General features: G+C 38.0%; 1 long non-coding RNA gene across 1 annotated transcript in view; it reads right to left on the minus strand.

Annotated features, from left to right (window-relative positions):
* Positions 1-96: 96 nt before the first annotated feature.
* Positions 97-23229, minus strand: part of LOC118167741 — a 32835-nt gene continuing 9702 nt past the window's right edge. The window contains exon 3 of the long non-coding RNA XR_004751250.1: positions 97-159. This is a non-coding gene — a long non-coding RNA (uncharacterized LOC118167741). The remainder of the gene's footprint in view (positions 160-23229) is intronic.

Consider the following 23229-nt stretch of genomic DNA (forward strand, 5'->3'; position numbering starts at 1 on the left):
ACCCTGCAGTGACTACACGTCCTGTGACTGTAGCAAGAACTTAGATGAAAAATGTGGTGTTTTTTAATTACCTATTGATGCAACAGTCTTTTTACTGTTGAAATCTAGTTGCCATCTACTGGTTATGATCTTTGATTCCTTCTTTAAAATGCTAGATTTCTGCAAAAAGAGAATTTCTGCAGTATTCTGAAGATGTCAGAAGAGAATGTAACTATATAATTCCCTAATAATGATGTTTTATAAGGATAAAGATGATTTTATGCTTCTTGATGTTTTGTTCTGCATATTGAAGAATGGCAAACTACAAAAGAACACTCAAGGAAAAGTATTTTTGCCAAATATATTCCTTTGGGGTCATATGTTAAATACAAATATTCACCTCCTCACCCCAATACAACTTGTAATTCTTTAGCCTTCCTAAAATTTGCGTAAAATAGGAATTTTCTATGGTAGTTAAGTTATTTCACAGGGGATTTAGAGATACCCTTAGTCCCATTTCTGTATCACTGAATGAGCTAAGTACATTCTTCTCACATCTGTGTGTGAAATCTCAACAAAGAAATCAGTGATCTGACAACTCTGGTGGCTTCACAGACCCGTGAAATGATTACTCTCCCAAAGCGTTCATAAAGCTCTTACAGTTCAGTTCCAATTATGTAAAACAAAAATATTAAAAATTTCCTACATGATTTATAGCTTCTAAATTCCCATCATTTTGAAGTCTAGATAATATTCTCATGTGAATTGTAGGCTAATAAGCCAGCTAGATGTGTATGTCTGCAACAAATACTTGATCTCCATAGAAGCTGATTATCTTGCTTTAATATCACCAGATAGGATTATGTAAAAATGCAATAATTCCCATTTCAAGTGGGTCATCCAAAATACTAATTAAGTTCCAGTATTTCTCAATAAGAGTAATTTCCTAGCTAACATCCTACTTGCTTTCCAAGAAGGAAATAAAACTGTAGAATGCAGCATATACTAATATCGAGTGATAGAGCTATAACTTATATTGGCATCATAACTGCTTGCTATAAATTCTCTATGATTCTGTAATCCTGAACAACTGCCATTCTGTTTCCTTTACCTGAAATCATCATTTAAAAATTAATATCTAAAAATCCTACCGACTAATGAAACAATAGGACTACATTAGTATTATTCCTCTAAATTCTTTGTTGCTATTTAAATATGTCTAACAATTGTTTGTGCAATCTTTAGAGGAGATTACAAACTGGCAAATAAACCAGGAGCATTTTCAATAGATTACTTGTGTACCAACAGAAAATATATATATATAGGTTATTAGTTTCAAAATTTTAAAACAAAACAACCCAGAACCCTACCTCTGAGCTGGTATAAGTTAAGGTATCCTTACTGAAGGGAGTTATTGGCAATATACTTCACTGATTCATATGTAAAATAAAAAAATAAAAAATAAAAAAATAGGAGAATGCTTCCTTTTTCAAGACCCTTTTAAATTCTCTTTTATTACAAAGGGAGGTGAAGAGGTGAATCCTTGTAGGCTTTGTTTTTGTTTTCTTCTACAACATGTAAGGTTAATAAAATCTGTGACTTACAGACCCACACTGTGCCCTGAGTCCTGGTAGTCTTTATAACAGGGGTAAGCATGAGAAAGCTTTGATACCAGCTAATCAGAGCTTTCATAGAAGTCAGTGAGTCTGCACGCTTGGTTTAATTTTATGTCAACACAGTCCCTTGATGATTGGAAATGCTTAAAGTTACTCCAAAAAAGTGCTACCTGGTATGTTTTTTAAAAGAGCAAATTTCTTAGTCCTTGTGTCTAAAAAATACAGTCTCAGGCATCTATTCTGGAAGTACACAAGGGTTTACTTCATAAATCAGATGCTAAATAAAATCTATTTTTCAGTTGCCTTCATTAGCATGGAGACCCATTTCTGCTAAATTTGAATACTAGTGGTTCAATATACTAAGTTGCAAATATACCTTGCAATTACCATTGCAAAATTATTTTGGATATGAAACCTCTAGTGAAACCATAACTGTTGGCTATTTCTTAGGATTTTATTCTATTTAAAACAAAATTAATCCCAAATATTTCATTTCTGAATTTTTCACTGTCTGCAAACTTTCCCACATCTGCTAGATTTTGCTAGAGCTCAATCAGGGAAAAAAAGGCAAAAAAACTAGTGACTGGCTAGCATGCAATACTAAGAATAGACTGAATGTGTTTGACTAGATGAAATTTAATGGAAAAAATCACAGAAATGAAATCGCCCAAATAGCATTTGCAAACACCCACTCTCTGTACTTACGTATGTGTATTGTTTTGTTTTGTTTTACTCTAAGATACTGTGCTATTGTACTGGCAAGTTTCTTCCATCTACGACAGATAAAATTACAGAGTTTAATCTCCAGAAACTAGCTCAACAAGAATTTATTTAAATAGTTGAGCATAAATTCTCGCTCCTAAATGAGCCTCAGATTAGCTCCAATTTCTCTAATGGTAATTTCTGATAATTACAAACAATACACTGGATATAGAAGAAAGAATGGGTCTTACATTTAAAGCAAGGAGCTGGAAGTCTAGATTCTGTGGCTGATTCAAGTGTTACCTTAAGGTCATGCCTTGAACAGTTCACTTTGATGGAAGTTTCAAAAGAGCTTGAATGAATCAGATACTACCCGAAATCCCACTGGAGATTTAGGTGTGAAATTTCATCAGGCTCCCCTGGAACTCCCAGGATTTCACCATCTGCATTTAAGATCAGGGGATAAAAAGAAGAAGTGGTGGTGGGGCACCTCAAGTTCTGGTTGCTAACTTATCACTCGCGTATTCCACATCGATGGCAAATACCTAGAAGGTATTATTTTTCATTTAAAAAAAAAAAAAAGAGAGAGAGAGAGAGAGAGAGAGAGAGAGAGAAAAAATAAGGAAGCTTTATTGCACTAGAAACAACTACTTTAAGGAAAAGATTACCTCAGACAACTTCACATCACAGAGATTTACAAAACCAAGGTCAGAACCAAGCTTTCCTGCTTACTCAGATGCGTACATTAGTGCTACCATAGGTAACATAAATCAATTTTTGTGATTTTAATTCCACCCCTCCCAAAGGAACCATCTCTCTTTCCAGATTAGACATCAGATTCTCACCCTTAAGTTCCTGTTCTCCAGAGAAAGCAGGTTACCCCCCCCAGACCCTGCTTTGGTAGAGTTTCTGAAAAAAACACTGCTGTGCTATGCCTAAACACATGTAAATGCATGAACGATGACGGCAAACCACCTGGGCTCAGCTGGTTGCTGTGCATTTAATGACTGCATTTCTTTTGTCTTTATGCTTTGTCTCATTTCCGTGTCTTATTCAGTTTTAATCCTGCTTTTCTGTTAGATTTTTCTCCCTCACCTGTTTTTCCGTACTGTCTCTGAATGTAAACTCCATACCATTTGCATTCTGGTTGAACTTTCAAACCCAGGAACATTTTTGTGTTAGGCAGTGAACAACTCAGCTCTTCCCTGATTCATCTGCTACATCCCTGACATATCCGAGCATGTCCTGTTATTTGCATGTTTGCAAAATGCTGGTACTGAAGGGGTTAAAGTGCCTTTTGTACCTCAGACACACTAGGATTTTGCAAGCAAATGTCTGTTGGTTGCGAGAGCATATGAGCAAGTATGAGACTAATTTCCTGTTAAGGAGTCGCTACATTAAAAGGATATTTGCATAATCATAGACTAAGATAATGTAGGGAAAACCCCAGAGATCATTCTGATGCCAGGATTAAGCCAAGCCCAACATGTAATTTATTTGAATGCATGAAAGCTGCTTCTTATCGTTCGCTTCTATCTCAAGTCCCCAAGCACTTTAGTTGGCAGCAGCAGGCTCTCACTCCTCCTGGCTAATTCATTATCCTCAACAACTTTTAAAAGGGTTATTTTAAGTTTAACTTAACAGTCCCTGCAACTTAATTCATACAATAAAAAATTATTCTTTTTATGACTGGTGTCACATGTTCAAGATCAAGCTACCACATCTTCTTCGGTCATCACTTTATGTAATGCCCTCGCCTTCAGGTTATGATAACTTCTGAAATATCGCATGCACCACAAAAATAAAGGTCCCGGAATACACCTACGAAAAACATAGCCAAAAACAATGAGATTTCATAATGCAGGTATTTTTTTTTTTTCAACTTGTATATAAATAAAGGAGTGTCCACGTAGGAGTTTAACAGAAGGCCCTCAAGAGAAATCAGCAATTAAAAATGTTTCTGAACAGATTAATACTTAGTGCTGGTTGTCCCTGTCTCACATTTTGAATACAGTTGCACGCTTTAATTTTTTATTTGAAGAATCCCAGGTAAGGAATTTGTCACGCTTCGCAGCAGATACTTCCTTCATGTAATCAGGCTTAGAGGCTCGTGGCTGGGGTGCTGTAGAAAGGCCTGAAAGATTTTATTTTTTTTAACCTAAGTCGGATGGGGAAGTTACCTGAATCCTAAAGTCCAGATGCCTGAAAAAAAAAAGGGGGGGGGTGTGGGGGTGGAGGAAAAGAAAAGAAAGTCTACTGTCATGTTTGCCCGCCATGGTTAAAATTAAAGGGGATACAAAGAAATGTGCAGGAGCAGGCAGAGGGCAGCTGCTCTCTCTGAAAAGCATCAGAGGGAGGAGAAATAGTTCCACAGCATTTCGGTGGCAGCCTAGTGTATCAAGCCTCGAGCCACAGCATAAGAGGGGAATAATCTTTCAAACAAAGTGAGGGGAAGACGAACATTATGATAACAAATGATTTAGTTAATTGTAATAAAGGCAAGAAGAGAATATAATTAAGACCTTAAACACCTAACTAAGAAAGCATCTAGTAGCAATGGCAGCAACATTAGCAGACAAGCACCATTAAATGAACAGGAGGATCACCGCTGTCTATTGCAACTGAAGCATTAATGCAACGCTTTCCTTGTAGTAGGAGGTAGTACCTTGTTTTACTGTGCTTTTAACTCTGATTAAAATAGCCCGATCCCTGTAGCCTGGATGTAGTCCATCATTATTAACAAAAGAGTCATACCTTACACGTTAAGATGTATTTGAAGTTTCTTGTGCTCAGTAAGGACTGCTATACAATAAAGAAAATCTGGACATTTCAAGTAGTTAATAAACACATGTTCCACACAGATTTTGGAAGTGTTAAAAAACAAAACTATCCCATACTGAAGATAATAAACTAAGCTTAATTAGACCAGAACAGAACAATAGTCAAACAAGTAATCATAACAGATAACTGTGTGATACCTGAAACTCACATTGCCCAAAATGAGTTACCAAAATGAAATGACAATGCATTGCAACCTGTTCCCTTAGGGAGACCACAGATAGAAAGGAGTCATTTCATCTGTATTTAAGTTCGATGTTTCTCTGTAACATACGTTTTGTGTTTAGCTCCAGCTTGACAAAGTTTCTCAGGCTGTGACACACAGATCAAAACTGGGGCATTACGTCATGCAACGCAGCATTACGCAAGTCTTGAGTTTTCCTTACTCATGTTTTTGTGTGTGTAGAAATCTATGCAAAAATCTATATGAAGAAATTTATCAGAATGCTTAATCTCAGGGGAGGGGTCAAGGGTGTTAAGGGGGGGGAAGTCCCCAAACTATCTTGTTTACTTACTTTATTATTAGTGATAGGTCATTCCCAGTTTCACTTCCAGAAATCCTCCAGAGCTCTGTAAATCTGTTCTTATCTGCCTTACCTATCTTTACAATTCTCTGTTTTTTTCCTCGTGTAATACTCAGAACTGATCCTAACACCACAGGGAACAGTTTTGCAAAGATTTCTCCAAGGAAGAGGTGTCCACGAATGAGAACTGTGTTAGGATGAAAGAAGGAATTCAAAACATTCATGTGCAGTAACAGGATTTCACCAAGAGCATGAGGAATAAGCACAAGATTCCTGAACAGAGCAATATGCAGAAGATGAACAGGAAGGAGAAAACTAAAACAGGGAATTGGTGTTAGCATTCTAGGAATTAAAGGTAATAGGGCAGGGACTGTAACAAAATCATAGAATCATTCAGATTGGAAAAGACCTCTAAGATCATCTAGTCCAACTTTAATCTAGCACACATTGAAGTAATCTTACACATATTAAAAAAAAAAAAAAAAAGGAAAAAGCACATTAGAGAAAATTGGCCATAAAGCACAAAGCACTCAGGAGAAGTTTCATGAAGTTGACAGAGCTAAACAGCTAAGTAGGCAGACAGCCTTGCACCACAGATGTCAGCTAGGTCAAAAGATTTCCCATTACAGGATTAAGTTTATCACACTATGAGCTGTAAGACACAAATGCATATTTTATGTGTTTGGAAGCCAATAGAGAGATCAAGACCTTTATGGTTCATGCCACAGACATTATCTTTGTTACACTTGTAATTATCCTCTCAATCAAAAAAAAAAAAAAAAAAAAAAAAAAAAAAAAAGGAAAGAAAGAAAAAAAAAAGGACGTTTTGGATATTTTTCCCTTTGTGAATTTTGTTAAAATCCTTAAGTCACTATTTTGAATTAGTTGACTGAAACAGATTTATTTTCCTTCCTTAGAAATGTCACATGAAGATTTTCTGTATTTTTTTTTCTTTAAGAGAATGTTTCATCTTCCCAGAAGTATCAGTCTAGTGGAAATGACAGAGCTCAGATTCTGCAAACATACGAGAATAAACTTATTTTCACAGAAACAACTAAAGAAAGTACAGCAGGGGTTTTTGAAATGCTGTTAACCAGGAGAGGTTAAAGTCAGGGTAACTTCATGAGTCATATTTTCACAGTTTGTCAGCTGTGCACTGAAATTTAAAATTTTAAAGTACGTTTAAAAACTACTACTCTATGGAGGAAACTCACACTGACTTCTATACTTTTAATATAGGGTACAAGGACTAAAATGCCATAAGGCTAAGATTATGCCAGAAATAATTTCCCAGGGACAGTGAATAATGCAAGCAGCTGATGTTTTTCTTATAAAACTTTTGCATTTACTTTACAAAATATTAAAACTTTAACATTGCTGTTAGGGGCTGAGCAAGAGACAATCATTTTGGAGTGTTCCTCAGAATCTGTAGATGTCCTTTGGAATTAGCTTCCACAACTTCAACAGTCTTTTGGGGCTATCTAAAATATCCCCTTTGGTCATTTCAATTTCAAGTGAGTACAACAGCTGTATTAAATAATAATAATAAAAATAAATCACACTATCTTCCCAAAACTGCAACTTCCATGCTTAAGTTCTTAGAGGATAAGGATGTGATTTCCCTCTGTTGGGTAAAGTCATTTCCTGCCCAGAGAAGTAGTATCAGGTCTTTGACTCATCTCTGATCAACTTAAGCTCTGTGTAGGCTTTACTTCCTTATGCATCTTTCAAGCACTTATACCCCCTCCAAGATAATAATAATAATAATAAAAGGTAGTTTTTTGATGCTCGTAATGGACTTCCTTGTAAAGACTTCTGCATTCAAAGGTATAAAAAGATTAAAGTTTTTTTTTTTTTTTTTTTTTTTTAAATACAAGCTGTGTGTGTGAAGTAGAATAAACAGGTAATAACAAACAAGAATAAGAGCAGGTCTTTAATCTTCATCCATGTCTGAGTGTTAGGTGACTGAACACAGCAGAGAATAGCCTCCTAGTTGAGAAATCTCAGCCTAGAATCCATTCCTGAAGATTGGTGGCTAAGCCTTGCCTTTAAAACTAATAATCTCTGGGTACATTTTATTTCTGAGGATAAGGAAGTAGTCCCAGCTCTTTCAGATGGTACCCAGACAGTAAACGGTCTCATTCAGGATGATGAAAACCCAGTAGCTTTTTGTAATGAAGAGGTCCAGCTAGTTTTCTCCCATCTCCATGAAGAGAGCTGGAATTTGAGTTATTCTAAATTTGTAGGGAGTACTGTCATTTCTTCCTGCTGAAGGTGCTCTGAACTACTAACTGGCTCAGCAAGACAGCAATGGGCACTGATGAATTCTCAGGCAGCTGAGAGATTACTTACGTGGAGAAGGGGAATCTTCAGTTCTATCTGCACTCTTCAGCAGAAGAGAGAATTACAGTGAGGTATAGGAGATTTTGAATTTGTTATTTATGTAAAAGTGTGATATAAAATGTTATTTTTCTATGTCTCTATATTGTGAGAAATTTTATTCAGAGCCTGATCCAGGTGTGCTCATACCCTACAAAGATACACCAAGACTCTGGTTTCTGTAAGGGATTAGATTGGATGTAGGTGCTTGGTTGCCCACAGCTTTTTATTAAACATTATTCTAGGAGAATTTTATTAGATAACAAGGGGGAAAAAAGTTACCTTGGGATTAAATAGTTCTAATAGAAATACTTAAGATGCTTGAAAATAACCCCTAGAGGTTTGGATAAGCACTTTAGAACAAATCTAAGGAAATGAGTAATTATAGCTTCCAGGCTTCCCTTTTACCAAAAAAAAAAAAAAAAAAAAAAAAAAAAAAAAAAAGCCTTTTTCGCTTTCTGTGATTCTTACAGTCTTCTTTTGGTCCTGAAATAGATGACAGATGCTTTTACCAATCATTCACCTTGGCAAATTTTTCATTTTTCAAATTAGTAACCTTTAATAAACACACCCCTGTAATTTGCATTGATAATCCTTTTCCCTAGAAGAGTGGGTGTTGCTGCAGGAACATGTCCAAAGGTTGCTCTCCAACCACTTACTATTGAAAAAAGCACCACGCCAGTAGCTATTATGACTCAATAATAGATTGAAATCTCTTGTTATGCTTTAATATGGGATAACAACTCCCTTAGAATTTCCATTAATAACGAAGTACCTCAACGAAATACAGACAGAACAACAGCTACTGCGAACTTCTAGTAGGTAATATTTCGGCAACATCTCTATTACGTTAGCAGTCAAGACGATGCATCCCAGACTTCCAGACACAGTATCCTGGTATTCACCCAGGAAAAATGATAACAGGCGCAATTCAAATGCTGACATGTGTACAAATGACTAAGTGTGATCTTGAGACAATGGAGTAACACAGTTGTGTTTTGACTTCGTGAGTAGGGCAGTGTTACTACCTTAAACCTGACGTTATTCTGAGTAGAAAGGGGGTAAGCGGAACCAGAAAAAAAAAAAAAAAAGAAAAAAAAAAAAAGCCATAAGCTCATATGAGAGTGTCATATTGGAACAGGGTAGTCAGTTGAACCCATGCAATAGTGCCACAGTAACAGGTGGAGCCTCTGGTCTAAAGAAGTGACTTAGCACTGACAAGTTTTTATCTTGGAATAGGAGTATCCACTTCAGGATGAGAATAACAATCTCTTATCCATGCCCTACTTTATTTTGATGTTGATCCTGATATGGATGAGGTTTCACATCCATCTTCTAGATGACAGAGGCTTCGGCCAGGACCTAGTTCTTTCTGTCCACTTTTGAGCACAGATGCTAAAATCTGCTGGGAGAAGAGTTTGATTTTATTGATTCAAAACTGCTTGGTAAAAGGGACAAAAAAGGGACCAAAACCAGTTCTTGCTTTAATTTTTAGAAAGCTAGATTTTATTTTTCACTTTTGCCAACTAATTCCCATATTAAAATCTTAGAGTCTAATTTTTAGATGCGTTATTAATTTCCACTCCTATTAACACAAGCTGATTCTATCTTGCTCTCAGAAACAGAAGTTTAAGTTTGGAGATTTAGAAGCTGTAATAAGTCAGTGACAGGACAGTGGTACTTTTGCTTTGTGAATGAGATAGATCTAAGCTTAAGTTTTACCATGTAATTCAAATAACCTTCCCTCATCCAAATAATTTACCACAGACAAGAAGAACAAAAACAAAGATTATTTGATCTTCATTTATACATGTCAATCAAGTACCTCTTTTCTTCCTTCTCCTCCCCCAGTTGTGCATCTTTCCCCATTGCCCTGCAGCAGAACGTGGGTGGAATTCAATGAAGGCACTTATTCTATTCCCCCCCACCACTTATTTTTGAAGAAACTATGATAACCGTTGTCAGTAATGTTTATGGAAGTAGTAGGAGTAACCTTTTCTTGCCATGTTAGCTTGGGATTTTATGTGCGAGCATTTTTCCAAAGTGTCATTTTGTTTGCACACCAGTCAATTACATGATTACTGGAAAATAGCAAGCACTGAAAGTGTTATCTCAAGTTAAACAAGCAAGTTACTGCCACCGCTGATAGAGTCCCTGGAGTAGTTACCAGCAAATAATTTTCTTTTATTTTTCTACAGTAACTATGCAATTAACTTGTATGCCCAGTGTTATTTCAAGACGGGCGTACTGTTCAACTTACCTGAGTTATGCAATACAGGTATTCTGAAGTTGATGAAACATCCTGTAACCCGAGATCATTGCCACTTATTTGGGTGGAAAGATATTCATTCTGCAAAGTGGCCAATGGGTAGCAACCCTAGGGAATAAACTGTTCTCTGTGGAAAAGTACAAAAGAAAAGAGAAAGAGAGCACACAGAGGGAAAACGCGTGAAAGAAAAAAATAAGGAAAAAAGATGACTGACAGCCTTACATCAGTGGGACTCGTAAGAAATTTTCTTAAGCCTGGAAGCATCTGGCTTGCTTATGTGAATTAGGTCAAGACTGGTCAGAGCCCTGTTTTCTTTATCCGTGGAAGGAGGATAAAATTCCATTCTGCCGTGCTCTGTAGATTGCAACTAACATAATAGGAACTCATGTTCAATCGAGGCAGCTTAAGTGCAGTTAATAAATAAATATAATACTAGAGAAAAGGAGGAAAACTATACAGGAGAGAATGAAAGGAAAAGGATGAAAAAGAAGAGGCAAACCTATTGAAGAAGTCAAACATGACGAAGACTCAAAGATATCAAGAGGACACAAAGGTATCCATAGAAAAGAAAACATTAAAAAGAAATAAGGGACAAAAAAAAAAAAAAAAAAAAAAAAAAAAAACTTTGAACAAAAGTATCAAAAGGGCAGAAAAACAGATGAGGTTAGAAAAACATTTACTTTCTAAATATGGCTGATAGAAAAAACAGTGGCTGTGTCATAAAACAATGAGTGCCCTGTGGCAGGCCAGCACTGTACTATCCATTTCTCCATGCTGGAAGAACAAGTTTCTTCCACAAGAGTGATGCAAGCAGTTAGAGAGGGTACTGTCAAATGTCCTGTGCCCTCTGGAGTTGATGAGAGCTCTACAGGGCAGAGCCCCAAAGAACAGAGCAAGTGTCTGTGAGCCCAAAATACTTGCACAGAAGTGCTACTAATAAAGAAAGTTACCTTGAGGGCTAGTATGTTTAGCACTAATTAAAGTGGCTGATTAGCACCTTTGAAAAATGCGGTTCCCCTTTTCCACAGGACAGGCACACAGAAGACTTTGACGGTTTGTTTCTGTATATGTTGTGCAGCTAGCAGGTCATTCCTCATCCCCTGGGGTGAAGGCAATTCTTTTTCTTCCCTCTAACTCTCTATGAAAACTACTGAACTTTCCAGTGTAGTTGAGTTTAGGCTTTTGCTGGTCTTCTCTCGTTCACCTGTATTGGCTCAGTGGACGTGAGCCAGCAGCAACTGAAGTGAGCGGCTTTGACTTTCATTCTTAACATTTGAGTTGATATCGACTCAACTCCTCCATTTTTCCTGCATGAATTGGGAGCTTCATGCAGAATAAGCAGAGGGAGATAGTACCAGATGGTTAGTCACCAGTTCTTGAGGTAGGGAATGGCAGGGATTTCTAGCTCAAAATCTGAGAGCTAGAGAAGAGAAGGAAGAGAAGAGCGAGCTTGGGGAGAGAGGGCAGCAGCTGGGAGCTGCCTGCTGGAAAAAGTGCTGGAAGAAATCTGGCTGGGAATTAGCTACAATTTTGACACCGAGCTCTCTCAGTCTCAACCAGATAATGCAGTGTTTAACAGAAACTTGGTGGCAATACTAGCAAGTCAGGTCCAGAAATTTTTGATTTTTTTTTCCCCCTCCAATAAAGAGAATATTTTTGCAGAATAAACAAAGCCCTTGAGAATTAGCCATCACTCCACCTTTCAAAAAAATACTGCATTGTTTTGTAAAAAAAATAAAAATAAAAATTCATCAAAGCTTTCCAAAGTGGTTTCTAGTTTTGTTTGCCCATGTCTCATTCTACAAGTCCAGTGCCTCTTAATTCTCACACATTCCTTGGTGCAGCAACTATACGTATTAAGCACGTACAAAAGCAACATGTATGGGGTGGCTAAAAAACAGTGACCCAGTGAAATGCTGACTGTAGCAGCTTTCTTGAAGGCACAAAGCCAGCTTCAGTAAGCCAAGTAAAAAAAGGTTGAGCACAGATGATTTTGTTTCATCACTGAGGATGGCTGATCAGCATCCTGGAAGCAAAGAGTGGCCCTGACTTTATTTTAAAAATAAAGTCCTACAAGAAGATAGTCAGGCCAACTAATTCAGAAGTACTGATCTATGGAGTGGGGAAGGATGAGGATCTAGAGGGGGGTCTGGAAGGTTTTCTGAAGTCACTGCAGCTCTGTGCCAACATATTTATATCTTCCTCCTTCATATCAGACTTACAGTCAAGTTCCCTCCCCCTTCAGAGAAGAAAAGTGACTGTCAAACATTAAAGAACTGTCCTCAATTTGTGCAAACAACTAGTAGAAACAGTCATATGAAGTGGGACATACATGTACAGCATGCGCAGGTTTTTCATACAGGGCAAATACATAAACAAATTATTCCTTACTTGACCTAGGGAAACACCACGCCTACTCCGCACACAATTATATCTTTTATGTTCTGCATGAAAGAATATACTGCAAATGAATCTTAGTACAAAGTTTAAATAAAGAATTACCAAGTAATAATTAAACCAGCCTGTCATTTATTATGATTAGACACTAAGGTAAGGTCTGTTTCTTTTAATGCTTCTCAAAGAATGTACTCATTTTAGAACAGGTATGACCAGTCACACAGAGGTCTCCAAAGACACAGTGTTCTCCTCCTAGCTTAGTGATGCACAGCGTATTCATTTTTATTGCTGGTTTTGACCCAGTTATTGGTATCACAGCCAAAATGACATGCTAAGAGCCTTGTCACACTGAGGTTATGACCCAGGACTTTCTCCTGTGACCACTCCTATCAGGTTTAACTAATGATCTCTTCACTTCTGTTATGACACTCTGTCACTACAGGACAAAATAGGTTACTGTGGTTCAAACATGAGGAACTCCAGGTTACATATTCCTAAGCTACATTAATGTGGGAAGCGTTTTGGCACGGGTGGCCAACCACAGGTTAATAACAAACAAGAAATCAGACCTAAATCTGGGAAAGTGAATTTGCTGATATACCAAAGGAGCATCTTCCAATGGAAATATTTTTTGCTCTTTCTAGTCTGGATGGTGTTTTGAGAGCAAGTGGTATAGGCTTACACATGCACAGTTCCTCAAATCTATTGGCACTGGGCTGGGATTCATCTAGTGATGAAACTGTGCTGCAGCAGCCCAGTGGCTTGTCCACTGCATAGTTGTTCTAGTGTACCGAAAATCACCGACTCCTGAAGCCTTAATTTAAGATTTTTGGGTTACAGATGATGCTAATCCTACTAAGTTATCATTTACTATTTATACTATAGTCGCACCTTGAAACCCCAAATGAAAGGATCTAATTTAATTTGGTGTTTTGCAAACAATAATATGAGTTCCTGCATCTGAGATCTAACAGTGGTCTTATCGGTGAGGATAAAAGCTGTGGATGGAACAGATAAACCACGAGGTGGGAGTGGATTGGAAAGACTGAATAACTGTAAAACAAACAGACTTCACTACAGCTCGCTACTTGCCTAACGATGGGAGTGGTTCACAGCATCACAGAAGAAAAAGGTTTGAGTAGGGATTTAGAAAGGGATAAGGCATCAGCTTTATGGCTTTTGGCAAGGACCGGCTTCCGCTGCTAGGTACTGCAGCAGAGAACAGATTTAAGACTTTTGTGTCTCACTGAAAGAAGCACGGCTGCTTAAGAAGTTTCACTAGGTGACCACCCCTCACTTTAATACATTAATTGCTATAACATATGGTGAAAGATAGTTTTGCTAATTGACTTGAGCCCATTTAACATCTGTGAACTGGAAAACAGTTTTAAATTTTCATCTCCTGTGAGTACATATAATTATATTCTCTCTTTGTTGTTTATCCTGAAGTTGATCATGCTCCAGTATGGTTACGCTCTCTGGACTTCAGCTGTATGTTGAAATGAAAATTGCACAATAGCCATCATCACAGAGTCTTAAAGGGAAAATTGTGAGATTTGTTATAATCTCATATGGCTTTACAGGATATTTTAAACCAGCAAATACAAAAATAAAAGTGAAATAAAGTATGACTGCATTTCACACACACACAAAATGAAATCTCTTCCAATGTGGGTTCCACAAGATTGTTACTTTCCCTCTTAATTTTATACTTTCAGGAGAGAAAAATGACATCTGTATTAACAACAGTTATTTGGAAGCAGATAATACTACATTAGTTGTATTCATTTTTATTTATGTTGGGCTGAAACAAACACCAAAGTTTAAATCTCTTAAGAATAAAATTAAGGCCTCCTGAAGCTGACAGGTATGCCACTGTCAGCTGCAAGTTCTCCTCCCCTACTGCCCTACTCCTGGGGACCACTGGCTCTCTAGGGTCCTTGAATGTTATTTCGGACTTGAGTACTCATCCCTGAGCCCTGCAGCCCTGGCAGGAGCCTCCCTCTCCCAGTCAGGCACTTTCACTCACCTAGTCACCTTTAACTGCGTGTTTGAATCAAGACCAGATTTGTTGCTCGGGTTGCCTTTACTGATGCAGCATACTAAGTGATAAAATGTGTTGCAAGTCAAGCTTTCAGGTAGCTGAACCAAAAAGTTCATAGGCACTCCCCCACCCCTTTATTTATATCTAGTTTTTCTTTTACGCTTTGCCATGCACTTCCTACTGCTTAGCTTCTGCTGTCAATGTGCAACACATTTGTCAATTGATTAATGACTGATCTACACAGTATAAACCCATGCTAGCCCCAGTCATTGTCCGTACTGTGTTCATGCCATGAGTATTTGAAGGTTATATTTGGCCATGTCCTTGCTTCATGTCCTTATTAAAAGGCACAAATACAGACCTTTGATGGACTATAAATAGCCTGCCAATTCACCTCCTCCCTAGCAGCTCAGTCACCCTCTCAAGCACCCCATTATTTTGGTTGCACAGTTCCAATAATTAAGTCTCATATTTTTTCTAGGCCTCAATTACTTTGCTTTCACTGACACCTATAAAAGCTTATTTCAGGAAACAGGAAAATTAACCACAATCTTTATTTATTTACATCCACATAAAATAAAACCTAGCTAGAGTTGTTAAAGCACCTGGCACAGGTTTAGAAACATAATTACAATATTACAGAATCAGTCAAAACACCAGCTGCTCTTTCTTTCCTGTATCTCTTCCATCAGCTACATATCATTCACTAGTTACTGAGAAGATTCAGTAAAGATTAAAACTCATCCCAAACCCTATCTATTACGCAATCATATCTTTACCTTACTGTTATAGCTAAGCATCTCTTGTACAATCTTTGGAGAGAAGCTATGGGGAATAAGTAAACAAATAACTTCTAAAAAGAATTATTAATGTAGTCTTCCATCATAAAGCCCAAATTACTGCACCCACGGCACAGTTTGGCCATTTCTGTTGCTCAGAAACTACTTTCATGTAATTTTAAGAAGTGCATTGAACAAGTCTACCCCTCCCACTGAGCTGAAAAACAAAGCAATTAATCATCCAAATAAGATCTAAAATAATTCCTACCATATAAAATTTTCTGATAGGTAGCAAGGAATATTTTCAAAGGTCAATAGAGATGGGGAATGCAGAATTAAATACTGATTAATCAGGATAAGATTGGTAGTTGATACAAGAACTGGTTAACCACCTAGTGCTGTAAATAATTACTGGTCTTACATTTAACACCCTTGAATATAGCAAGAGAAGAATATCTTCAAATTATTAGGTATATATATGTGTGTGTATATGTACATGGCTGAAAAAGGATACAACCATGTCCTTGCAGGCAGCCTGTCAGGCACTGGCTGCTGCCCACGTGGTAGCTGTGAGAATTTTTCAGTGGGTAGTCTTACAGTTTCACCAAGGACACCTTCAGGCCAGCCAGGATATTCCTGTTGATCCGATCTGGATTTGCATCAGATTGCATTTTGGATGTTACAAATTCAGAAATTTGGAAGGGCCACAACAAGATTTTTGTTGTCAGTTAAATAGACCAGGAGTTTTCCATGAACATGTAATCTGCGTGTTCACTTTGGATGCTCTTCAGAAGGTGGGAGCCTGGAGGACAGCTTCCAGATTAACTTTACCAGTAGAGCAGGACTGAAAATAGGAACTGTGTGTCATGACAAAACTTATATCTGAAAAACACAAATGCAGCCCAGAAACTTTAATAAGCAGGTGCTACTGTAAACTGACATTAGATGTGAAATATAGTGATTGCAATATTTAAAAGACAGGGCTTATGAAAAGTTGGGTTCATCCAGTTATACATACTCTTATTATTTCTTTTATTAGTAATATATTCTTCAGTGAGATTAGTTAGTACTTATCTGCAATGTACTTTCCAAACTGGCTAATCATTCCCTGCATCAGATAAGAGGCTGCAGCATTTTGACCCCATTTGATAGTGGAAAAACACATGCAAACATTTCTTGGTCATACTGGTAAACCTATGATGCCTTGATACAACAAGGGATTGGAGCATAAGAAAGGTTCTCCAGGACCACGCTTGGTCTGTATGCTCCTGGTCCTGTCAAAGGACTGAAAGCTTTGATTAATCACTTGATTGACTGCTTGACTTTCCCTCTAAACACAAAGTTTAGCTACATCTCCACACAAGACCCTCCTCCACAACTTTTTTTTTTAAACCAGCTTAAAACTGATAAACATCTGACAACAAGCAGTTCATCACATAGCATGCGAAGCTTTGGTATATCAAAGGCAAGAGATCATAGAAGAAGCGTTTGTCTAAAATGTAGCCAGATTTTCTAAAGAGCTCAAGGATAATTTTTTTCAAATGCTCGGCATCCACCTCTATAGGCAAATTTTCAGAAGTGCTCAAAGCCATGCATGCTAAAAGTCTCTAAGAATGCTGCTTGTTGTTTTGGTTCTTAAACAGAAGCCAAGCTTTTTGAAAAGCCTGTCCCTCTTTGAAATATTTCTGCTAAAGGATATTACAGTATACCTCAGTTATTATTTTGGGTTCCACATGTATCTGTACATCTCTACAAAATAGCCATAGTGTAAAACCAACTTTTTGTTAAATGAAAAACGAATTCACTCACTTTGGAACATAAGTCTTTCATTTGGTCATTTGTTGAAATGGCTTCATAGGCAGCCTTTGTATGAAATACTTCATCCTTGTTATTTGGAAGCATTATCTCATAAGGACTCGTCAAGTCATTTTTCCATTACGTCTATTTATAAAGCAGGCACTCTTTTCTTACCTTTTCATACAAATATTTTTCACTAACATAATGCCTGTTCTCCTCATAATAAATACTGTGAGTTTTACAAAACAGAATTACACCTGACGTTATGTTCTAATATATTGTTCTATAGGGTTTTTGTTTGCAGTACTACAACTACATCTTACTAAATCCTTACTTCCAAATAAAACACTGGAGAACAGACCCAGAAAATGGTGCTAGCGTAGTTATCAATAAGAAAATTCAAGAAACCATCTGAAGAAAAAGAGTGCAATGTAATAACAGGGTCAAGTGGAAGATCTTACGCTTGCACAGACATGATCAACTGTATGAAAGTAGAATGAGGAATGACTGCCCAGAAAACAGTTTTGAATACACTGAGGGAAGGGATATATCTGAGCATAAGCTGCACTTGAGTAAGCAGCATCATGCTGCCACAACAAAGAGAGAGGCTGGCATCACCCTCGGATGTGTAAAGCAGAGCTCAGCCTGACAGACACATGAAGTTATTTATTTTCAGCATCAGTGAGGTTTTACCTGGAATGATAAGCACAGGACCAGAAAACCCACTTTATAGGTATGGCATCCAGAAGTAATAGAGATCAAGAAAAATGGGCAGGGGTCTTTAAAAGACTGAAGGAAATAGAAATTGTTAGCCTAAAAAAAAAAAAAAAAAAAAAAAAAAAGCCTGTTTGCTACACTTGCTGTTGCAAGAAGGCAAGGTATTATCTCTATCGGTGACACCTGCAGCTGGGATGACTGCAATCCCGAGGTAACAACCAAGCCTGCCAGAACTGTGAGAGGTATTGATCTATTACAGGGAGGGGCACTGGTACATGCCTGAAATATCCAGCGCCAGCTGAGATAAAAAAAAAAAAAAAGGTCTGTGCTAGTGAACTGCAGAAACCTTGGGGCCCATTCAGCAATAGAATAACAGGGAAAAAAAAAAAAAAAAACAACACACACAGAACAAACAACAAAAAAACAGGAGCACCAAGGAGGAATGAGGTATGGGGGCACAACAACTAAGTTACCTGCACCAGAAAGTAGAGACACCACATCCTGCAGAAGATTCCACTTCTCATACAGATTACACAGACTGCACAATGTGACTCCTAAAGGTCACGTAATGTTAGATATTTCATCAAATAGCAGAAAATTTTCAACATTTGATGAGATGCCTTTCATAATATGATTGAATTCTAAAGTATTTTAACATGAGCATATTTTCATCTTAAAATGTCACTGAAAAAATGTCATTTTTTCCTCTCAAGTTTATCAGTTAACAGAAACAAAATAATTCTGGACAGGAAAGCAAAGCCCAGAGAGGGGAGAAAACTTGATACTCCTCTGACCAACACTGGAGAAGCGTGAGCTGCCTTTCAAAGCTCACAAGACATCCTGCTGAGACTTCATGCTGCCCCCTTTTGCCACTGCTGTGTCTGCTTAAAAACATACCTCAGATGTAAATAAAACACATCCCAGCAGACTACCAAGTCTAAGATAGCACCTGACTGGATATAAAGGAAAAAGTGTGGATATGTAGTAGTGGACCAGGTCACCAAGAAAAGCAGTGGAACATGGGTCCTTGAGGGTGTTGAAGAGTGGCAGGACCAGGACCTGATCAATGTGGCCTGCATTTAGGGTTTATGCAGCTCTGCAATGGAGGTCAGGTCAGAGACCTCCTCAGGGCCCTTCCCACCTCTGTGACTGTGCTGATCCTGGGAATTTACCTTTCTTAAGGCAGCTAGCCTCGCAGGTGACTTTTCCTCTAACCAGAAGAGGAATGCATTACCCAGAGAACACTTCATGAGCCAGTGGGTACCAGGAGGTCACATCGCCTGGGGCGTGCGTTTTGTGGGCACGCTCACATCTGCACGTCAGTGTGTCCATGCAGGGACATATGCGTGCACACAGGGCACCAGCTGGATGCTCTGTACAAGCTTGGAGGCTCTCCAAGGCCCAAATGCCCATCATTTAGATGGACTTCGATGAAAGATTAAAAGAAATACTTGTGTGTTGCTTGGCTCAGAACACCCAGGAAGGAGAGGAACTATTCAGAATCGCCCGCGGGAGTTTACAACTGGGAGCAATGGGGTAAAGTCAGGTAAAGAAAAACAGTTTGAACATCAGTAAAATTTCCTAACTGTGAATGTTATTAGACTGGAATAATCTCCCCTTAGGGAAGCAATAAAGACGACATCATTTGCATCTTTGCAAACTAGACCAGACAAAGCACTGGGAAATATACTGTGGGGAATAATCCTGTAAAAAGATTGCACTAATTTTTCCCATCTATTCTTTCTTCATAGGATTGCTTCATACACACAGCGTGCCATACTCCTTTTCCTCTTACTTTATTCCCTTTCCTGTGGGCTGAATAATAATAATAAAAACTGGAGCAAATACCACCTTTCTAACTGAAACATATTAAGACAATTTGCCTTTTCACTTAAAAAAATGTATTTTTCCCTTAAAACCTAACCAGTGGTAGATACAAGATCATATTCTCTAGGGTAATGACACACTTCAGTACAATACGCAATTAGGTTTGCCTTAAATTAATTATTGTTTGACATGCAGCTCATACAAATACTCTGTGTAACAGGAGGAAGTCAGCCTGACCTTAATTATTGCCTGTAAATAATCCCCGAGTTGTAACTAAGTAGTGCCTTTTAAAATGTAATTATTATAATACCAGAGTTACAGAGCTCATTGATTTATAATTGCTTAATTGTTTATACCCATTAAACCACAGCTGTGATAGGTTCATCATGCATACATGCACTGCTCTGAAAACTGATGAAGTATGGCCAGGAACTCAGACCAACGTTATCTCCCACAGCTCAACAGCTAAATAACCATTCCAGTCCAGTCAAGGTCAGTAGCGTTCATCAGATGGCTGATAAGCTGTGGGCAATGAGCTGGTCATTTCGGTACAGATCCTTCAGAGCAGTGAGGCGGGAGGGAGTGGGGTCATGAATTTAGGTACCTCTGGGACCCTGAGCTCCCACCAGTTTTCTAATTCAGAGCAGAACTTCCCCCCTCCCTGTGAGTCTGGTTTTACATGTTTAGGCTCATACTGGTAGCTGTGCTAGTGATAAACATGATAGCCATGCAATTATGAAGCTTTCCTCTACTTCTAAACAAGGGATATGCACTAGTTTGTGCACCTGCATGCAAGGGAGAGACTGATTTTTGCCTGTCATGCCTTGCAGCTTCCCACACGTGAAGAGCCTTTCAGAACTAGAATTCAAGCCACTGTCCTCATCTCTGAACTGTCTGGTAATCACTATCTAGACTACTGCATTATATTACCTGTACTACTCCATCGTGAATGGGGGAAAAAAAGAAAGCAAGCATTTAGGAGTAGTCAGCATGACATTTTCATTGAAATTGTAGTACATCCCACCTGTCAGACTGAGGAACCCAGCATCTTCCCCTGAGAAACTGGAATCTTGCACTTTGTTGTAAAGATCCTAATTTATCTTTCTCATAAAAAACGGTATTTAGAAATAATGTGTGGATTTTATACCATTAAAAATTGGCTAAATATAAATATTTATATTTCTGCTATAATTTTCTTCAGTGTGTCCAAAATAAAGCAGGAATGAAGATGTTTGTGCAAGCTGCACATATAATTTAAGGTTAAAGAAATTAACCCTTCAAGGATTTGAAGACCCCATACCAACCTCAGGCTTTCCTAGTAATGTTCAGTGTGAAGAAAACACCACCATTTGTCTCAATTTCTGCGCTCCTAAAAAGGGAATATTAGTCACGTAGGTTCATCAGTCAGGTTATAGCTAAATTCCCCATGGTAAATGAGACTAAAGAAATGCAAACTATTCTAGTGTTGTACAATCCAGATGGAGCGATAATGCCCTGCTTGTTATTACCAGCATTCCACAGCAATTAGGGAATCGCAGCAGAATCCTAAATCTATGGGAAGAAAATCAGATTGCCTCGAAGTGTGGTCCTGTCCCGTCATGTGACTGAAAGTGTAGGATTAAAGGCATCTCTATCTCAGTGTTTCTTGTGCACTATCTTTTTGGTTTATAATTGAAAGAGGTTTTTTTCTTTGTGCCCCCCACCCCAAACAGTCAGTTATGCAAATACAGCGCAGGTCCTGCCCTTCTGCGTACCCTCACCAGTCATCAAGGCTTTGCAGCCAAATTCTGCTCCCACTCCTACCTGCACAGACCTATTCCTTTCAGATAGACAATGCGTGAAGGACAACTGCTTTAAATGTAGGAGCCATCCATTCCTGAGCACGGTTTCCCTTGGAAAGGTGGTGGTGGTGGTGGTGGATTAGCTCCTCTTAGCTATTCTTAGTTTGCCTTTTTCCCCCCCCTCAGATATAGCATGAAAAAAATAATAATAATAATAACTCAATCACACAAACATCATTTATCTCCCTTAGCTGCAATGCCTATTGAAGAAAATAATGTTTACGTTGCTGACAGTTTGTTATTTTCCTCATCTGTGAACAGCTGACATTTCTTATCTCATGCTTAGAAGATAAACTGCAGCACAGGCACCATCAGATCATTCTGTATTTCTCCGTCATTACAGTCAGAGCAAAAACAGTAGGAAAGACAACAGCTTTTTTTTTTTTTTAAAAAAAAAATGTTTTGGGCTGTTTCAAAGACTAGTTAGTACATGAGATATACCCTGAAAATGTAAGGCAATATTTAAATACCATGGACAGATGGATTTATCCTAGCTCCCAAACTTTTGGGTATTACTTTATTGCTGTGCCTTGGCAGAGTGCAGCACCCAGCTGAAACAAAGGAACTTTAAACAATAAAAGTAACTGCAGATCCAAATACAGTGTTAGAGGTTAAAACTTTAAGACAAGGCAACACAAAGCTGCCCTGTGTAGGAAGCAGAAAAAAAGAGTAAGCAAGTCAAAATACTCATAATATAGAAAAGATAGGAAAAGATGCAGTTGTGAACTATCTGTAATTAAATACTACCTATAATGAAAAGAAATATACTTCCCTGACTTTCAAAGACCAAAAGGAAGAAACAAGTAAAATAAAAGCTTCTTATTAGAAGAGGTTGGCCTGATTCTGTGCTGGTAACTCACGGACAGAATTTCTGACAAGCCTGACAACAAGCACAGCAGGGTTTAAAGGTTTGTTTTGCAGGATTGGCTAAGTATACAGTATTTTTGCTGAGCGTTTTAGAACAGCTCCTAACCAAAGTCTGGGAAGAGACAGTAAATTGGTTCTCCGTTGATCACTGAACTGCAGTGAACAGCATTTTGGGTTAAAATTTAACTGAGACAGCATAGGGTAACCTTTAAGTAAATTGGAGAGCTGATTTTGCTCCACCAAATGACATTCAGGAATAAAAAAATAAAAGGAAAACCAGAGAACTTTGGAGCCCTGTGACTGGAGTACACAAACTGAAACACTTTGAAGACCTATTTTCATAGATTACTACTTCACACTAAAAATAGGAAACCAGAGCAAACAAACAAAGCAATAAATACTAATCAATACCAAGCAAACTGGAAAAATAAAAACAAAAAACACCAACCAACAGATGAAGCTCCCAGAAAGAATAATTTCCAGTTCCACTGTAAAGTTCTGTACAGGGATAAGTTACATACATAACACCTCCCCAACAATTCCTAATTTAAATTAATTATTAATTCATTAAGGAATACCCCCTGACCTTCCTGTATGCAAAAGGGACATGAGAGTGAGGCATTCCCCAGTTTTGTCATCAGGCCCTGAGCCCA

The sequence above is a fragment of the Oxyura jamaicensis genome, chromosome 5, assembly GCF_011077185.1.
Source record: "Oxyura jamaicensis isolate SHBP4307 breed ruddy duck chromosome 5, BPBGC_Ojam_1.0, whole genome shotgun sequence".
NCBI lineage: Eukaryota > Metazoa > Chordata > Aves > Anseriformes > Anatidae > Oxyura > Oxyura jamaicensis.